Below are 18,959 nucleotides of genomic sequence, written 5' to 3' on the forward strand. Positions count from 1 at the left end.
TATGTTAAAAAGCAGATTTAAAAATTATTGTTTCCCAGCATGTGCTGGACACTACCCTGTAAGGCGGATACGTTATTCCTACTTTTTAGATAAGGAACTGACCCATCAGAAAGTTAAGAGCCTTGCCTCAGTGTATCAGCCTGGTTGGTGCCAAAAGCCAGATCAAAAACTTGGTCCTCCTGACTCCAGACCTTCCCTCTCCCCACAGGGGCTTGTAACACATCCAAAAATCAACAAATACGCCTAAAATAAATCCTATCCCAAAGCAAAAATAGTCTTTCTTTTTCTAGTTTCCTCCAGTTGAGAAAGAAAAACAAGAATCAGGAGTTTCATGTATAAGGATAAAATTTCATGCCATTTGTCAAAATCATAAAACTACATATAGTCTGCATAAGCTCTCACAACAGCTCCAAAGTCCCAGCATGTTTTAATACTTGATGTACATGTCTTCATTTGTACCGCACTGCACAATTTGTCTGAGATGTCAATTCTTCAGGATATAAAAGACTTCATGAGTATAGAGTCAAAGATCTACAAGGATTTAAAAAAAAAATTATTGCTAAGTTAGGAAGGCTTACAGATAGACAACTTAACCTGACATGACATCCACTGTCAGGTGTCGTGTATGGTATGGGGGAGTTGCCTCCATGAAAACAACTCCAAGATGCAAAGGAAAAGAACTTTGGTGTGAGGTGCCATGAAAAATGCTCTTAGCAAGCTTAGAAATATCTTTAATGTTGTTTCAACCTGGCTGATGATTGTTTCAGAGCAAGTCTCCTGCCACAGCCTGACACTTGATCTGCAGAATTCCTTAAAAGACCGGGCCAGGCAGGCGGTCATATATCATATGTCTGACAAAGACACAAAACATCCTGGACATTGCCATAACTCTCAAGGAGTTGTTGGAGTGGCTAAAGGTCACTTAAGTACTGCTAAAAATACGGTGGTATAACCTTCCTGGGCTTGTTTCCTTTGGGACTCTAGACCATCAATTAATAGGCAAGAAACAGCTATTATAAAAGTTTGCTTTGAGACGAACTTACAATATTTAGTCAGTCCTTATTGTGTGGTTCTTATGTGCTGAATCTCCCATTCAATTTCTGTTCCCAAATTCTACCCTAAACTGAACACCGAGGTTTGGGGTTAACACTTTATATAGTGGGACTATTTTCTAAATCAGGCCTTATGACCCTGCATATTTGTTTTTTCCTGTAGTTGTAAAGTTACGGTATGTTCCCAGTAAAGTTGTGTTCTCATGTATCCTTGCCCCTGCCCTGGCCCAGTATGGTGACCTTACTAAGTGCAAGAATAATGTCTCTTGGAAACTTTGCATCCAGTAGCACTTTCTAGTGTTCCACATATCATTTATTAAACATATTTTTAGAATCCATTATGCCAGAAGCTAGGAGTTACACATAAAACAAGTTGGACATAGTCCTGTCCCCACAGAACTGACCACCAAAATAGATACAGACATGAATTCTGCAAATACCAAATGGAAGGGAAATAGAAGCTCCTGCAGAAGAGGAATATTCCCCCATAAATAGGAACCTAAATTCTACTTCATACTCTTTATCTCTTATCAGCATGTGCAGTTCACACTTTATTTGGGGACAGAGGGAGGCTCCACTGCCCACTCATCTGCAAGTTTGCATTTAGGGAACATTCACCATGCATTGACTCTGATGTATGTTGCAAATAGTAATGGCATACCCTCAGAAGGCACTGTCCTAAGCCTTTTACAAATATCTGTGAATTTTTTAATTTAATTCTTACAACCTCTCTATGAAGCAGTATACAGTATTATCCCTGTTCTACAGATGAGGAAACTGAAGCACAGAGAGGCTGAGTAACTTGCCTAAGGTCATACAGCTACTAACTTAGGAGCAGCATTTGGACCCAGACAGCCTAGCTGGAGCCTGCGCTCTCAGGCCCTCCCCATGTCTCCCTAGCACAGTACATAGATGAGTGAGCACACTGTGCCTCCCTGTGCTCCAGGAGCTCTCACTGTACTGGCAAAAGTAGGCATGAACACCTACCCAGAGTATAGAGCCTATGCTAGAAATATGAGTCACATGATTGCAGCTCAAAAAACAAACTTCAGAAGACATAGTCCACAACATGTATACAAAACAGAATATATTCTCCCTAAGAGAAATGGCTATCACATATTGACTGTCCCCCAAGTACCTGACACGTCATTTAGATTATCTCATTGCCTGCTCTTATTAAATAACAACCATGCAAGGGAGATAGTATGGTCTCATCTTATGTAGGAGGAAACTGAAGCTAAAAGAAATTATGTGACCAGGTCCAGCTGGGAAGCTGACGTTCTTTCCCTATTCATCGTGGCCTCTTTCAAATGCAGTGCTTTGTCCTCACTCCTAAAAGTCACACTGATTTCAGGTAACATCGTAAGGTCCCTTTGATGTAGAGAGTAAGGGGAAGTGTTTCAGTTCTGGCAGTTACTAAATTCACTCCCCAACTGCAACAGGAAGCTGGTGCAAACACACCAAAACATCGTGCTCACAGCTGCCTGATTGCTCAAAGTGAGACCTTGCGCTTCAGACCACACCATCTGAGGCTGAAAAGAGCACTAACGAAGGCACCACAAGGCAGAAGGGCGCCAAATTGATGCCAGAGGCCAGGGTGATCCCAGGGAGAAAGAGTTCAAAGAGCTTTGCAAATCTCATAAAGGGGAGAAAGAGGAAGGAGAGCGGAGGGAAAGGAGGAGGAGGTAGAGGGGGGAGAGGGAGGCGATCCTCCCATCAGGTTGCCTAACCTATCCTGGCCAATCCAACCTCCACTTTTGGGTACAAAGTGTCCTGGAAAAGAAAAGAGAAGTGCGGACTGAAGATTTGTATATTAGGAGAGGAAGAGAGGTACATTTTAGCCCTGAAGTATGATATATATTACTTCAAAGACTAAGAAAAAGATGAAAATTATTACTGTGTTTTCAAACATATACTACCTACAGTTTTATAATAATAATTTCTTTCCTCCTCCTCCATCTCTTAGCCACATGGAAAAATACTAACTGTACTGATTAAATCCACAGTCATAGAACCTGAAGATCAGTTTTATATTAGTTTTCACTTTTTGTAGGGGACAGGAAGGGGGCAAGTTATTAGACTTTCCAAAGGTAAGAAAAGAACATGGCAAATAAAGCTGACAGCATTTGCTTTTCAGCAGCAGCCGTGACTCAAATGAGAGCATCAGAAAGGAAGGGACGTGGCTGAGTGAACCGACCAGTGGCTTGTGTGAAAACCAGAGGGCAGCGAGCGCCATCCCTCCTGCGGGATGGATGCAGGCAGCGTGCACGGAGCCTGGGAGCCTCGTGGCAGCCTGCTTTCCCCTGGGGCTGCTGGGGGGATTAGGTAAATATAAACATCTCCAAATAACCCAAGATGTGAGAAAGGGAAAGCAGAGTGAGCTGGAGGAGTCATCAGATGATATATTTAGGAGGGTTTATTTTGCAAGCTAGAATTACGGAACATCAAGATGCGGTCAAGTAAATGTGTTTAAGGATGAATGTTTCTGATGGGGGTAGGTGGCAGGAGGAAGCTGTAATCCATGACAAAGACCCAGATGGGACCACCAGTCTCCAAAGACCAGGTGCTGATTTTTATAAACTCACCTCAACAGCCAGCTTCTATATCAAGGCTAGTTCAAGATTTCAACAAAAGGAAGTGGTTTACAAAAGAATTACCAAGAACACAGAAATGTTTAATGGGGGGGGAGGGGCGTGGGGAGTGCTCTATGAGGAAAAGGTTGCTTTGTGTACTATTTAGGCAGCACGTGTTTTTCAAGTAGGGAGCCCTAGCAGGGGTAAGACCTTTAAAAACAGACACTGCTGCAAAATCCCTACACTCACAGAGTTCTTCATGGCCTGCGAGGAACTGTCACGTCCCTGTCTCATAGACAACCTCACGGTTGACTGCTTAGGTAGTGCAAGAATTATACTCATTTTACAGATGAGGAAACTGAGGCTCAGGAAGGTTAAAGATATTGATATAGTCACACACCTAATATAGCAGGCATGAGATTTGAAGCCATTCTGAACCCAAAGCTCAGGCTTATTTTTCCCCAGCCAGAGGTAGGAAACCTGGGGCCACACGTGGCCTTCTGGGTCCTTCAGTGGGGCCTTTTGAATGAATCCAAATTTCACAGAACAAATCCTTTAAACAAATCCAAAGGGATTTGTTCTGTGAAGTTTGGATTTGGGTGGAGGGGCTGCGCTTAGGGATCTGGAGGGGCACACGTGGCCTTGAGGCCGCAGGTTCCCCACCCCTGCTAGGCTGTGTATCTCAAAAACTAACACCTGAGCTCAGAGATGTTAAAGAATTGAAATGATGTCGACTTTCTTGATGCTCTGTCAAACCTGTCTCCTAAGTCGCGTCAACTCTTAGTTACTACAGGTTTATCCACCTTCTCCAATGCACTTCTCATTTCTTTGTGGCTCAAAGAATTCCCATCATTTACATGAAACTTTCCTGAAGACTCCATACACATTGCCTCGCACTTTCAGGAAATGACTGAACCACTTTCCACATCCTGTCTTATTTTGCTAGGTAATCTTTTTTCTGAGTATGACTTGCACACTTTCCGCTGGAAGAACCATACCTGAGTTCCTTTTTGTGAGCCACCTGCCTTTTCCCCTGTCATGCTGGACACTGTGCCTGACACACAGATGCTCACTAAATGAAATGGAATTGAAAAGAATCAGTTATTCTCTAGCCTACTCTATTCTTCTAGGATAAATTTCTTCTTGGTATTAAATAATTTGGGCACTGCAATAATTTGTATGATATATTGTAGGAAATTTATCAACTTCAAAAATATGTTTCAGTTATATGAGGTTCAAATTACTGACTTTGTTTCAATCAAATATTTAATTTAATTTAATTTGCTGTTTCACCAGTCTTCCTCTCTCTCATGGGGAAGAGTGGAAATACAGTGACAGCAAAATAATAATAGCTAGTATCTATGCAGTATTTATCATGTACCAGACACAAGCTAAATTACTTGTATTTATCATTAATATTTCATTTGATCTTCATAATCTCTCTCCTCAGAGGAGGAAACTGAGACACAGAGAAGTAAAACAACTTTCCAAAGGTCACACCACTAGTAGGGGGCAGACTTCAATCCACTCAGAGACCACATTTTAAATAAGTCACTTGGTGCAATTACAAAAGCAATTATTCTATGGTCTGTTTTCCCCCACAATGGTTATTGAGATGTATGCACTTTGCTTGACTTTTCTACTTGAATCCTCACAAAAACACTCTGAGATTTGTAATATTGCACTTCTGGCTCTGGTATTTATTAAGCTCTGTAACTTAACATTACTTAAAGTGAGGTTTTCTGTCTTAGTTTCCTCCTCTCTAAAATGAGAACACGGATAGTTATTGTGAAGATCAAACCACTTTATGGGTGAAAACACTTGGAATAGTGCCTAGCACAAGGCAGAGTTCTGCTAGTGGAAGCTGTTGTCATTGTCACTATTGCCCCTGACCTGCCTTCCCCAGCAGGGTCAAAAACCTGCATGACAGACATTCACGTATCACCACACTAGGGCTAACAATGTCTTCTAGTTGTGCTTCCAGGTTGTGCTTTAAAACAAATGGGTTTGCCAAATGTAAAAGAAATATGCTTAAATGAAAATCTGTGTCTTTATAATTGTACCTAGAACAGTGAGGTCATCGAATATTTGATGACAATGGTACGAATAAATAAACAGGTAGCCAAATGAAGGAATAAATAATCAAAAGTTCAAACAAGAAAGTCAATGACTAGTAAATTATGAAATTTAAATTGATCTGCAGAACCTGGTAATAATGAATCCAAAAGGAATAAAGTTTAAAGCATGTGTTGTTTTACTTTCCAAGATTATATTTTAGTATTTCACTTAATTCACTGCAAACCATGTCTTTATTAAAATGCAATTAATATTTTCCAAAAATAGGTAGTACAAAGTCATATAAAAAACAAAGTCGTCATCCAATTATAAGAGAACTTCATTGAGCTCTCATTCAGAATTGAGGAAGTCAGTCTATGGTCAAGTTTTTATTTCATCCTCAATTTCCCACGCTTTTCAAAGAGACATATTATAACTCTTTGCAAGGAAGTATTGTGATTATGAAAATAGATCCTCTGAATACCTAAGCTAAATAAATATTTATGTTCTGCCTTTTTAGTTAAACAATTGACTTTGTTCTTTAGCATTTAGGTCAAAATATTTAAATGTTTTAAAACATCAAAAATAAGAGGATATGTTTTTTGCCAGATAGTCTAAACTTACAGGTTTTAGCAAAACCTTCACAAGAAGGAATTGGGCAATTAGAAAATGTTAATGCATACACACTCTGAAAATAAGAAAAAAAAGGGAGCAGGTGTTGGCCACTTATTCTTTTTAGCACAAAAACACCTCTCTTCCACTTCCCTATGTTTATGTAGTTAAGCTTTGGTGAGCACTTACATCCACTTACATCATTATAACAATAACCTCAATTTGCTGACTTTATGTAACATTTACTTCAAAGGAATTCTTGGAACTTGGCATGCATGAGTTTATTCATTTTTGTAGCATCTTTGTGCATAGGCACATGACCAGCATCTTATGGTTATAATACAAAATTAAAAACGGATGTACTAGGAGATGAATCTACTTGCCCAAAGGAAATAAAGTCACGTAATTATTAGCTTATGAAACTTGACTTCGAAGTCATGTCTTCTCTTAGTACAGTAGAGTTATTTTCCCACTACGTTGATTTCTTTTGCATAAATTTAAAAAGTCATAGTGGACAGCTGGGCAGGAAGGACTGACTGCCTGGGCAAACTCCAAGATTTTTCAAGGTTGGGTTAACCTGACCCAGCAATAGGTCCAAGACTTGGGAGAAAAGGAATCCAGGCTGAAAGAACTATGCATGTATTTTGACATTCAGTAGGTAATTACTGGTAAGAAAAGACAAGAAACATGAGTGTCTCATAATAAACTTCTTTCCTTATTAGCTTTGCTGGAAACTCCCACTCTGCCCCTGAGTTGTGTGTTTGAGCCTTGGAGCAAACCCTCAATCTGAACTCTCCCATGAGTTGTTGGGACTGCTCTTGGTAGGTGCTGGAGACGAGATGGCTTTGTGTGAGGAGGCTGCAGACATGTGGCAGGTATGTCCAGCTGCACTGAACTGGTCACATTTATGACACTGCAATTGCACCTTCTTCAGGAATGAAGCCCTTCAAAGGCCCTTTGCTGCAAAAACCACAAGGAGGCATTTGGATTCCCACAGTCAACTCTCTCAAACCTGACTTGAGCTGCCAGGACTGAGTCACTGTCTTTCCACCATGGGTCATATTACTGGTGGCAGGTTCCACCTGTTTTAATATTTGGTTGATGACAAAAGTGACCACTGAGAGCTGAGTGACAGGGGCAGCTGAGTGGTCTCTCCAATTGTAGGAGAGACCAAGATAACCATTCCCTGCAAGAGGGATCATGAATATCAGGAGGCCAAAAGGGGGTGTTCCAACAGACACCTTTGTCCAGAGATCTCTCTTGGGGTTCACCAGTGTTGGGTGAGCGGTCAGTTTAAACAGTAGCTGGAGAGAGACTAAGCTTACAGTGCAGCAGAGAGAACGCAGGTCTGATCTGAAAACTTCTGGACATGTTAAAGCTAAGAGGGAAAGAGAAAGAACAGACTCCATAGATCTCTAAAGTAGACACCTGGAGGTGATATTTGTTATGAGCCTTTCTAATTCTAAAATTCTTTGGAAAGAAAAAGGCTTCAGCCAAATGAGGCAGCTCTGAAAGAAGACAAACTCCTTCTCTGCGATTCTTGGAAGAGCCTTCCCTTAAGTCCTCTCATCCCTGCCTCCAGGACACCTAACCATGGCCCATTTGTAAATTAATTGCTATATTCCTGAATATAATGCCAGAAACCAGTGTCTCCAGCACAGCTTTCCATCCCACTCAACTTCTCAAAAGCATCACCCCTTTCCTACCATCTCTCATCAGTGGATGAAGTGAGGGCCCTGCTTAATTAATAACTATTTGAACAATGGATGGACTTCTATCAGTTTCCTGTCTCTTAACCTTGCAAGTCAAAGAAACAGGTGTCAGCTCTCATAGAAACAGGGAACAATGTCAGGGTGCGGTAGAGTCGACAAGTACTTAAAGAGAAGCTCAAAGGACCTGGGGTTTTATTTCATCTTTGCCACTTGCTATCTGTGTGGCCTTGTGTCAGTAACTCCACGGCTCTCTGCCAGTTTTCTCCCTCAGAAAACCTGCTGATGTCTCCCTCTTGATGGGTTCTAGAGAACAAGGAATGTGGTACTTGACAGACAGTCTCTCTCCTCCTGTACCTGGAAGGTGTCAATAATCAACATTTCCACTGGTCACTCATGTTAAAACTTTCATGTCACTCCCTAAAGACACTTCTGTTTCTGGAATTTGTATATTCTGATCATTACAACCCCAGAGAAAAACCGTGAGATGATCAAGGCCATCAAGTTCAACCCTCAATTTGTGTAAAGTCAGCTCTTTATAAGGGCCTGTATGATGTTAACAATGTTCATCTCTCTCTCTGAAATCTAGGCACTCACTAAAAATAATTCACTTTATAGAACAAGAGTAATTCTGTGATTGAAAGGCATTTCAATTTAGGAATTGTCAGTGAATTCAGTTAAAATGTAGACTTGGGGTAATTGTGTAGCATATAGGTCTATGTCTGAATAATCTGTGATTTTCTTGATACCTTTCTTCAACTGCAATGAACACGGATATTTACATGATATTAAAACATCTGTAGTTAAACCAGAACATTAAGTGCCATCACAATTCAGCCTTTCTCTTATGGAAGAAGATGTTATAGCTAAGTTTTCATTAGATGATATTTATGTTCTTTTTTATAATCATTAAGCCTTATCATATTATTACAAAATTTTTGTCTTCTATGAACCTTTGAGATCATGACAAGCAGCAGGCAAGGAAGGAAGCAGGTATTGATTTTTCTTCCTTGGCAAAAGAAATGGAAGAGTTTCGCATAAATCACAAATACAGGTTTCTGAGGTTAAAAAAAAAAAGAGAGAGAGAGAGAGAGCAGAATTCCTGAATCTCAGGCATGGAATCCCACTTCTTTTACTGTGACACACATGTCCAAAGGGGTCTAGTGGCCTCTTCCCCACACTTCACAAGATTGAGGCATTGGAGAGATTACACTGTTCTTCGGCTCCCTTCTGTTTTACAGGTAACACTCCAAGGCCCACAGAATGTACGCAACTTGTCCAGGACCAAAGAGAAAGAATAAGGACCTAGGCCTCCTTCCCACCTCCTCAACATGGCCCTCCCCAGATGCTGCACTGCTCAGTTCCACGTTGCACACAGAGCAAGCGGACTGGACATATTGGTTCATTCACCAAGAATGTACCGGGAACCTACCTATCATGCTAAGCCCTGGATACAAGGCAAATACTCATCTGCTAAAAAACGTGACATCCCTTCCTCCCCTCCAAAGGGAAAAGGAAAGACCAAAAGTCAAAATGAACAGGTTAGTCAGTGAGGACAAACCTTAGCACAGGCTTTAAGATTGGTCTCATAGCCTGACTCTACACTAACTGAGTGACCTTGGGCTTGTGTGTTCTCGTGTATGAAATTGTGGAAAATACTCAGAGGTGGATTAAATGAGATAGTGTATCTTTGAAAAAAAATAGCACAGCATCTAAAAGTAGTCATGGGCTCAATAATGGTAGCAATTACCACTTCTGCTGTCGAATTGGGGCTGATAGTGGGAGAAGTACTTTCCCTTTTCCTTCATTCTCCTGTTAGATGGCCTCACAGTGCTCACCTTCCTGCCGTCTGTACCTCATGAAGGGGAAGAATTACAGGTGAGTTCCAAGGGGCCTTGCAGTGCCTCACTTAGTCTGTCTGCAGCAGGACTTCTTGACTCTCCATATCTCTCTCTCAATCTCTCTTCACTCTCTGTTTCTTAGGCTGACTTTATTAAATTCCTTAGAGTTAGTGAGTCATCCACCAGTCCAAACTTGCACACATTCCTGCAAGACATAATTCCAAACTTTTGCCTAATAAGTTTTTAGTTTCATAGTAAAGTTATCAGACTAAGATGAAAATTGCTAAGCTAAAACACAAAAAGCAGAGGAAGTGATTTGAGAGCTTTCCCAGATACACCTTCTCTCTATTATATCTATAATTCATTTAATCCACAGCAAGGTGCGGCATTACATGGAAAGCAACGTGGGATTCCTATCCTCACAAGCTCTCCTGAAAGAAACAGAATAAACACTGGTAAACACCAAGTGAGGAACATGGAAACACAAAGGCAGGGCTATATAAAGACATGCACGTTGGTGTTCAGCAGGGAGAACATCTGTAAGACACAGGGCTTAGCAAAACGGCCGGCCGTCAGGAGTGAAGCTAGACAGCACCTGTTTGGAAAGGCTTCAAGGGCAAGAGTTCTGAAGGGCACTGGCCAAGGAGCAGAGAGAAGACTTCAGAGTTGACAAGAGACAGCAAAGCGAGGGTGTCAGGAGACAAAAGGGAAAGTGACCCCCTAGGAGCAGAAAGCAAAAGTGAGGGGATTTGCAAATTCCTCCATAACACTGTGGCAGCCACACAGTCAAAGGGAACCAAGGCACTAAATAAATCTGATTAGAAGGCAGATGTGAATTGTGTCACCCTCTCTACCTGATACGGGTTTGACTGTGTTAATCAGGGAATGAATCAGCTTTCTGCTCACGGTTATCACAAATGGGAATGGGAATGCCCAAAAACCAAAGCCAAACACATAGCTTCAAAAGTCTAGAAGGGAATTATTGGCCTCATATAGATCACTGAAAGGTGGAGACATCAAGGGATAATGACAGGACTTTTTTTAAAACTATTAAAAAGCAAAAGAAGAGGACCTAGAGAACTAGAGAAATACCTGTATTTTTTTAAATCAAATTTTTCTAAATGCTTTTGTTACCATGTCTTGCCACATACGATTGCAAGTTTTTAATGACTGGAAAGTTTACATTTTTCCTTTTTGTACAATGATGTCTAATACAACGGCATCATGTTGTCAGTGGATACGTTTATAAATACTTGTTGACTAAGCTGGTCATGCATCTTACTCGGGTCATGAGACTCACACACATATCCCTTTCAAGAAGCCTTGATTCGCCCCCCTACAAAGTCCCAGCAGGCCACACGGGTGACAATTTATTTAGTGAAATAATAATTCTCATCTAGCAAGCTCATTTCATGTGACAGGCACTATTCTGGTGCTTTACTCATCATTTCCAACCCTTGCTGATTAAGGAATCCCACCCTGTGATAAAGCAGATGTCGCTACAGATGAGAAAGCGGGCTTAGAGAAGAGAAGCAACTTTCTCAAGTCACATAACTAATAAGTCAGGGAGAGGGGACCACAGTCCGGCCCTATCTAACCCCCACAGCCACAGTGTGGAGTCTTGCTCAACAATCAGCCATAATTACATGAAGAATCTCTTAAGCCTATGCCTCAAATTATAAAAGAAAGAAAGAGAGGGAGGGAGGGAGAAAAAGAAGGAAGGAAAGAGGAAAAAAAACTATGTTTGTAGACTTCTACAATAGTTCTTCAAATGAAAAATTAAGGCCGGGTGTGGTGGCTCACGCCTGTAATCCTAACACTCTGGGAGGCTGAGGCGGGAGGATCGCTCATGGTCAGGAGTTCGAGACCAGCCTGAGCAAGAGCGAGACCCCTCTCTACTAAAAATTAGAAAGAAATTACCTGGACAACTAAAAATAAATAGAAAAAATTAGCCAGGCATGGTGGTGCATGCCTGTAGTCCCAGCTACTCGGGAGGCTGAGGCAGGAGGATCACTTGAGCCCAGGAGGAGTCTGAGGTTGCCGTGAGCTAGGCTGACACCACGGCACTCACTCTAGCCCGGGCAACAGAGCGAGACTCTGTCTCAAAAAAAAAAAAAGAAAAGAAAAGAAAAGAAAAATTAAGTATCTGGTAAATAAACTCCAAAGTCACCACACAGGACTGAAACCAGACCCTGAAGCTAGCTTAGAGCCCTTTTCTCCATTCCCTAAGGAGCAGGTCAGATTTCTTTGGGTTCCCCCACACACCTCCATTCATGTGCCGGGAGTTATGCTGTGGGGATTTAAACCCAAACAGATCGGAAGTCATTGCAACATGAGGTCTCCCTTCATTGCCACGAGTAGCCCAAAGAAATCTCACTAGTCAAGATAATCTCATGGGAACAATCCGCAGTGTCTCACAAACACTTGCCACTCAGCAAGGCGGATGCTGCACAATGGGCCTCTCCCTGCCCGCCCTCCAGCCCGGCTCACTTCCAGTGGCAATGACTGTGGCTGGAGAGGAACCAGCCAACTTCGACACCAGCCTCAACTCCCACAGCACACTGGCTCCGTGTTCCCCGGGAGGGGGCCCTGGCTGGGCCACAGGAATAACATCAGCCTCTGCAGAAGCAACAGGGAAAGGCCAGTTGTGCTCACGTTGTTGTTTCTGGACTGGTTAGCAAGTCTGGGCCTCGGGAAACATGAGGCCGTGCGAGGACTGAAAGAGGCCCTTGTTGAAATGGAGCTGCTGCTTTTCTTTCCTTTAAGGGGGACACCTCTAGCACCCAACTCCTCTTCTTATCTGAACCCCAGGAAAATGAGAACCACAGCCTGACAGTCCGCTGAGCAACACTGCCATGGAGATGTGATGTTTTCTGCTGAATTGGACACTCAGAGCAATGCCCAAGGGGGGAGTTAAATAAGAAAGTTGAATATGGAAAAGAGCACTACAGAAATGCGACTCTGATGTAAAGCAAGATAAGAGACAGATCAGGAGATAGAGCTCCACCTGGACAAAATCAAAGCAATGTTGATCATGACAGAAAGAAAGAAAGTGGCATCCTCATGCATTTCTTCCCTCTCAGGATATTGGAGTGAATTGCATTTTACATGCTAGAGGATGTCATCGATGCCATTTTAATTTTATAAAATGAAGCCCTTTATAAAGTACATTCTTTGCAATTCTTTTAAGTTAGATGAAAAAGTTTATACCCCATACTAGTTGGCTAGTTATTTTATGAATATGTCCAAATCCTTACAAGAGTTGTCCAACCAAAAGATGACTTGCACATTTTCTTTTACAAAAGACAAGGCTCCCAAGTTGTTTGACCTTTCCTGTGATGACTAGCGGTTGCCAGGATTATGCAGATATTTTCAGAAAAATAAATATGCTTAATATGTTTGTCTCTTCAAGGTAAAGATGACATTTTAATGGTCAATGAGAAAGTAACTGCTTTTCTAAACCCATTTGCTGTTTTGAAAATGGGTGTAGTAGGCTGCCTCTGAGGCTGCGCCCATGGGCCCCCTCTGCCTGGTGTCCGTACCTTTGTGTATTACCCTCCCCCAGAGCATGGGCTGGACCTAGTGACTCTCTAACAAATAGGATATGGAAAAGGTTACTTCTGAGATCATGTTACAAAAAGGCTTTGAATGCCATCTTATTTACTCTCTCTTACTCTCTTTTCATGGAGAAGGCCACAGCAAGGGACTACTGCCTCTGACCAGCAGCCCGCGAGGACCCGAGGCATGGCACCCGCGTGTGAGAGAAGCTGGCAGCAGAGCCTCCCTGCGTTTGGAAGCCTGGCCTGCACCTCAACTGCAGCTTTGTGAGAGACTCAGCCAAAATAAGACACCAAGCCCCTCCTGGAACCCTGACCCACAGAAATGATGAGATAACAAATGCCTGGTTTTGAGATACTAATTTGGGGGATAATTTCTTATTCAGCAAGAGATAACTCATATAACTGGGGAAATGTTTCCCCATCATTGAGTTGATAAATAATGTGAATGTGTCTCATTCAAAACAAAACAAAACAGCCTGTAGTCCCAGCTACTCGGGAGGCTGAGGCAGGAGGATGGCTTGAACCCAGGAGTTTAAGGTCGCGATGAGCTACGATGATGCCACGGCACTCTAGCCCAGGTGACAGAGCGAGACTCTGTCTGAAAAAGAAAAAAGAAAGAAAAGAGAAAAGATTAGAAACAAAACTTCCCAGCCGATTTTAAAATATTCCAGATGAAAACTATAAAAATATTATATAAAAATACAACACCTTCCAAAGAGTTTACAAGAATGACTGGATGACATCAGGAAAGATGGAAGGTTATTAACTAAATTTCAAGAAAAGCCTGAGTACAGTGCTTGAGATTGAAAATAAATAGCATCAAGATTCAGTTAGCCCTGCCAACAAACACTTCTTCCATTGGAACTTTTATCTCTTTGTGAAGTATCTTGATTTGTTTAAAACTAGAAATCAAAATAAATTGAACTTAGAACGAATCCTTTAAATTACCCTAACACAAAGTTAAAGTTTTCAAAACTATATACACATTTTCAAACACATTGCTCATTCTACTGTTTCTGAAAATTTTTAGTGAGAGCAAAAGTAAAGGTGTATCTTTAAATATTGTCTATTTAATCTCATCTCTGTGTATTTCATAAGAAATAAAATTAATCTGACAGTACATGTGTATAAATAAATACATATCCGTATAAATAATTAAATAACACGTATCTGAAGAGCACAAGCTCAAGTTATTTTTACTGTTATATGTATGCAGTTGAAAGAGTTTATATAGCCCTGGCCTCCCAGAGTCCAAAGGCTTTCCCTTAGTTTGCACATCCTGTCTTTCCAGTCCTGCACTTAGAGCCACTTGTGGTTCTCAGGACACCCTTGACTGAGCTTAGAAGCAGATCCTCCCCCAGAAGTCCTTTCCTACACCACTGCCCCTATCCCCCGCCCGCCCCGGGTCCACTGAAGCATTCCTCCTCACATTTCAATGCCCAGCTTACTTGTCAACCATCTCATGACATGTCCCCCTCCTTCCCCGCCCTTGACCTCTTAATGCTCTTGAAGTTCCTTTCTAATCCTTTATTACAGGACTTACCAGGCTAGGTCATGTTTTAAGTATTTGCTTCTATTCCATCTACCCTTACCAAACTGAAGGCTTTCTACAAAATTTGCTTAGTAGCAAATAGTATGCTGAAAATTCTGTGGAATGAATGAATTAATTTTTTCAGAACATTTTTCTTCTGTGGCTGAAAGTACAAGTTGAAAAGGGAATCTCTCCCATCATCTTGTCCTGGCCAGATATCTATATACCTCAGCTCCAAGATTTAATTTAATACATTTTTTCCCAAAAGCTTTTAAAAATTGATTTATGTGCCAGATTCAGCATTTCTGAGCAGATTTCTTACAATATTGTGTAAACAGCGTTATCCAATGGTAAGGAGCCAGACTGCCTCAGGTCAAATCTACTTCTGTCACCTATTAACTCTGTAATCTTGAAGATATTAAATATCTGCATTGGATCTCAGTTTCCTAATCTGATAAAGTGGGGAAAATAGTATAATGTACATAGGTGTGACACAGAGTAAAAAGTCAATATATGTTGCCTGTTATCCTGTTGTGCCTGTGTAGAAGTATTAAATAAGAAATAAGTGCTAAATAAACTCCCAAACTAGGCCTCTCTGTACCTCCAGTGAACACACATAGGCACCCACAGAGATAAGAGTGTTAAGGAGAGAGGCTCTATTTTTATTTTCATTGTAGCACCCCACAGTAGGTGTTCAGTTAATGCTTATTGATTGATTTCAGAATTCCCTATACATTCCTGCCTTGTACAGATATGAATTCACATTGTGGTTCAGATCATCTTTTCCGAAGCATTCTCAGGGTGGCTATTGTAGAGCAGGATGTGGGAAAACAGTTAATGTGGCTGATATTGCAGGAAAAGCTAAGAAAGAGACATGAGAGGAAATGGCAGTTCAACAGGGACCAAAATTCTATCAGTAATTTAATGGGAAATGATTCACAAATGCAATATTTACACATAAGTACAAAATGTTCTAGTACTTCAGAGAGTAAGGAAAGATCATTGAAAAACAAACAAACAACAAAATTGGCAGATTCTAACACGGAATAAAATCTTTTAAAAATTAAATCACTTCTATTGTAATTCTTTCAATTGCAAACAAACTAACATAAGGTTAACTAGAATGAGAAAGGAATTTTGTGGGCTTACATAAATGACAAATTTAGCGGTTTGTCTCAGGACTTAAAGGTGTCTTCAGGAGGGTCCGTCCATCTATCTACCGCTTTCTCTATACATCTGTCCACCCCTCTGACTCCTGGTCTAACTCTCTATTTCTTATTAATATCTCTCACTGCAGCAAGTTTCCTCCATTGGACGGAGGAAAAAACGGCAAGACCACCAACAACTCCGGGCAAACAGCATCCCAGCTCACTGGCCAGAGGTGAAAGGTTTCTTTTCCTCTCGGGGCCATAGAGGGTGGGAAGGGATGCCGGGGCAACCGGACGATGTCCATCCACCACATCCACAAAGGAAAACATGCTCACGATTCTACTACAACACACAAACCTTCTGTTTTCACACTTCCTTCCAGCATTAGTGAATAACTTTTATACAGTATCCTGCCACATATTTTTGCTTCTGACTTTTTGTCACAAGCACTTTACTTGTTCCTACAAAGTCTTTATAATGATCCTCTTTAATTATCTAATATTCAATTAAGTCATTATGCAATAATTTATCTACCATTTCCTTAATGATTAGTATTTACGTAATTTCTAGATATTGCTACATTTTAAAAACATAGCAATCATTCTCTTCTTACCTACAACATGTTACTTTAAAACAATATTTTCTTAAGATAATTCCCAGAAATTGAATGAATGAGTGAAATGCTTAAGTACATTTCCATAGATCTGGTTCTTAAGATACATTTCCAAATTCATGTTCAAAAAGTTGTACAATTTTCAGTGTCTCCAGGAATACATACGTGCTGCACCATCACCAGGTCCTTATCAGCATTGGAAATCATATGCAGAGAAGCATTTATTAAATCGCAGTCCCTAAACATTCTCACTAGCTCACAATGCCTTTGTTAATCTTATTACATTTGTGGCCTGACTTCCTCACCTGAGAAAACATATATGAAATTGGGCTAGCGTAGTTCCTAGCATATAATAGGCACTCATTAAAAGTTAGGCAAACCTGCACCTGAACCTACTCCAATTTAGAATCCCCAACAGGTGGGACCAGGTATCTGTAACTTTTTAAACCTCCACAGGTGATTCTGACAGAGCCAGGGTTTGGGAACCAAATAAATCCACCAGCAATGAGGCATTAGCATTAACGTCAGTCATTAGTAGCCCTTCAATTTAAATTGAAAACAGACTTTATTAGGGTTTCTTTTTCCTTTTTCCCTTCCCCACCCTCATGCTTCCACATGGAGTGGGCTCCACGGCAAGAATGCCCCCCTCTCTCCCTGCCCGCCCTCTGCGGATCAGCCTGCAGCTCCCATTCTGCCCAAGGTCAGGAGGCCAATGGCTGCAACTAGGGACATCACCCCAGAGCCTGACTGAAGGACTCCCAAGTCCCTTGGGCTAACAGATCCATTCGACATTCTCCAGAATCCACTGACTCCTGGGTCTCTCTCTCCATCTCCTAAAGTCCCCAATTTGGCCATAAAAAAGACGTTAATTTCTTGGCTTCTCTCAAACCCCACCACAAGTTGTCTATTTACATATCTCATCTTCCTTTCTAGACCACGTGCTCGTTGAGGGCAAGTTCACACATTGCCTCCTATGGTTCGTAAGGCTCAGAGTCTGGCCCCTAACAGGCGTCAGATAGGTATGTGATGAGCAGAGCGTCCGGGGAAAAGCTGACATCCGCTCCACACCTACTTATGCCAGCACCACGTGAGGCCTTTGTCTACCTTATTTCATGCTACCTGCGTCACACTCCTGTGAGATAGGATTTAATATTCCCAATTTGCAGGCAAGAATAGAAATGATCATCAAATGAAGTTCATTCCATCAGATTGTTTTTAGGCAGGAGCATAGAAGACTGAGAGAGTACTGCCCTGTCTCTGCCTGCTGCCTAGTTTTCTTGAGAAAATTTACTCTAGGCACACAGTCAGAAATCCATATACCCCTTATGTGACTGGCATATAGTTATCCAGAGATGCGTTCTCTGTTGGAAACGATCAAATGGGTGAGATCTGACCTAGACAAGTGCCCTTTCTCTTTCGACATTGTTGGTTATCATGAGATCTTAGTATTTCAAATAGGATTATGCCATTTGGGCTGGGCATTTAAGATTTCCCCAAGGGCCAAGGCTGAGTAATTTTCAGGTAATGAGCTTTAATGTCCAAGGAACGAGACATCCTGAATCACCTTCTGAACCCGTGCCACGAATCTGCTGTAATACTCAGTATCAGTCATTCTAGAGCCTCACATAATTGATCTTGTGACTTGAAATTGAATCACTTTCAAGGCTTCTTCCAAAGTGGTTTTGCCCTCCTGAACTACACTCTATTACAGCTACACTTATCCAGCCCGCAGAAGAAAAAGAGAATGATAATTCCCTGGTGTTCCTGCCATTGTTGAGCACGGTTTAAAGTCACTCCGAGCCCCCTTCGCCCTCAGGGGCAGAGATACCTCAGAGGCAAACTCTTTCCCAGCCTGAAAAAAGTACTGAGGATGGGATGTAGAGGAGAGACCCCTCCTGCTCACGAGCCACAGACTCAGGGGTTCAGTCCTTCATTCTCCAGGGGCTCTGAGCCACCGCTCTGAGGAAGTGATCCGAGTGACACAACCCCTTATGCACATCACCAGAGAGAGACTCTACGTCAGCGTGCAAAGTATCGTAAAATTCACGAAGCCAGACCCCACTCGTTCAAAATTTGAGATCATGAAGCCTTTTAAAGCTGGCACCGTCTCCTTTCACAGAAGAGGAAACAGCTCACTGAGGTTGAATGACTTGTCAGAAATCACACAGCTACCAAGTAAGAGACCTGCACTTTGCAGGTAGTGCTCCAGAATTTAAGTCCAGTGCTCTGTTAAGAATATTGCCTTTGAGGGTAAGAGAAAGCTG

The 18,959-nt window shown here is 41.7% G+C and overlaps 1 long non-coding RNA gene across 1 annotated transcript; it reads left to right on the top strand.

Moving 5' to 3' along the window:
- Positions 1 to 3,304: 3,304 nt before the first annotated feature.
- Positions 3,305 to 13,804, top strand: LOC123639825. The gene is made up of 3 exons (XR_006735810.1): positions 3,305 to 3,377; positions 9,243 to 9,542; positions 13,535 to 13,804. It is a non-coding gene; the product is annotated as an uncharacterized LOC123639825 (long non-coding RNA).
- The last annotated feature ends 5,155 nt before the right edge of the window (positions 13,805 to 18,959 follow it).

Source organism: Lemur catta, chromosome 6, assembly GCF_020740605.2.
Source record: "Lemur catta isolate mLemCat1 chromosome 6, mLemCat1.pri, whole genome shotgun sequence".
Classification (NCBI taxonomy): domain Eukaryota; kingdom Metazoa; phylum Chordata; class Mammalia; order Primates; family Lemuridae; genus Lemur; species Lemur catta.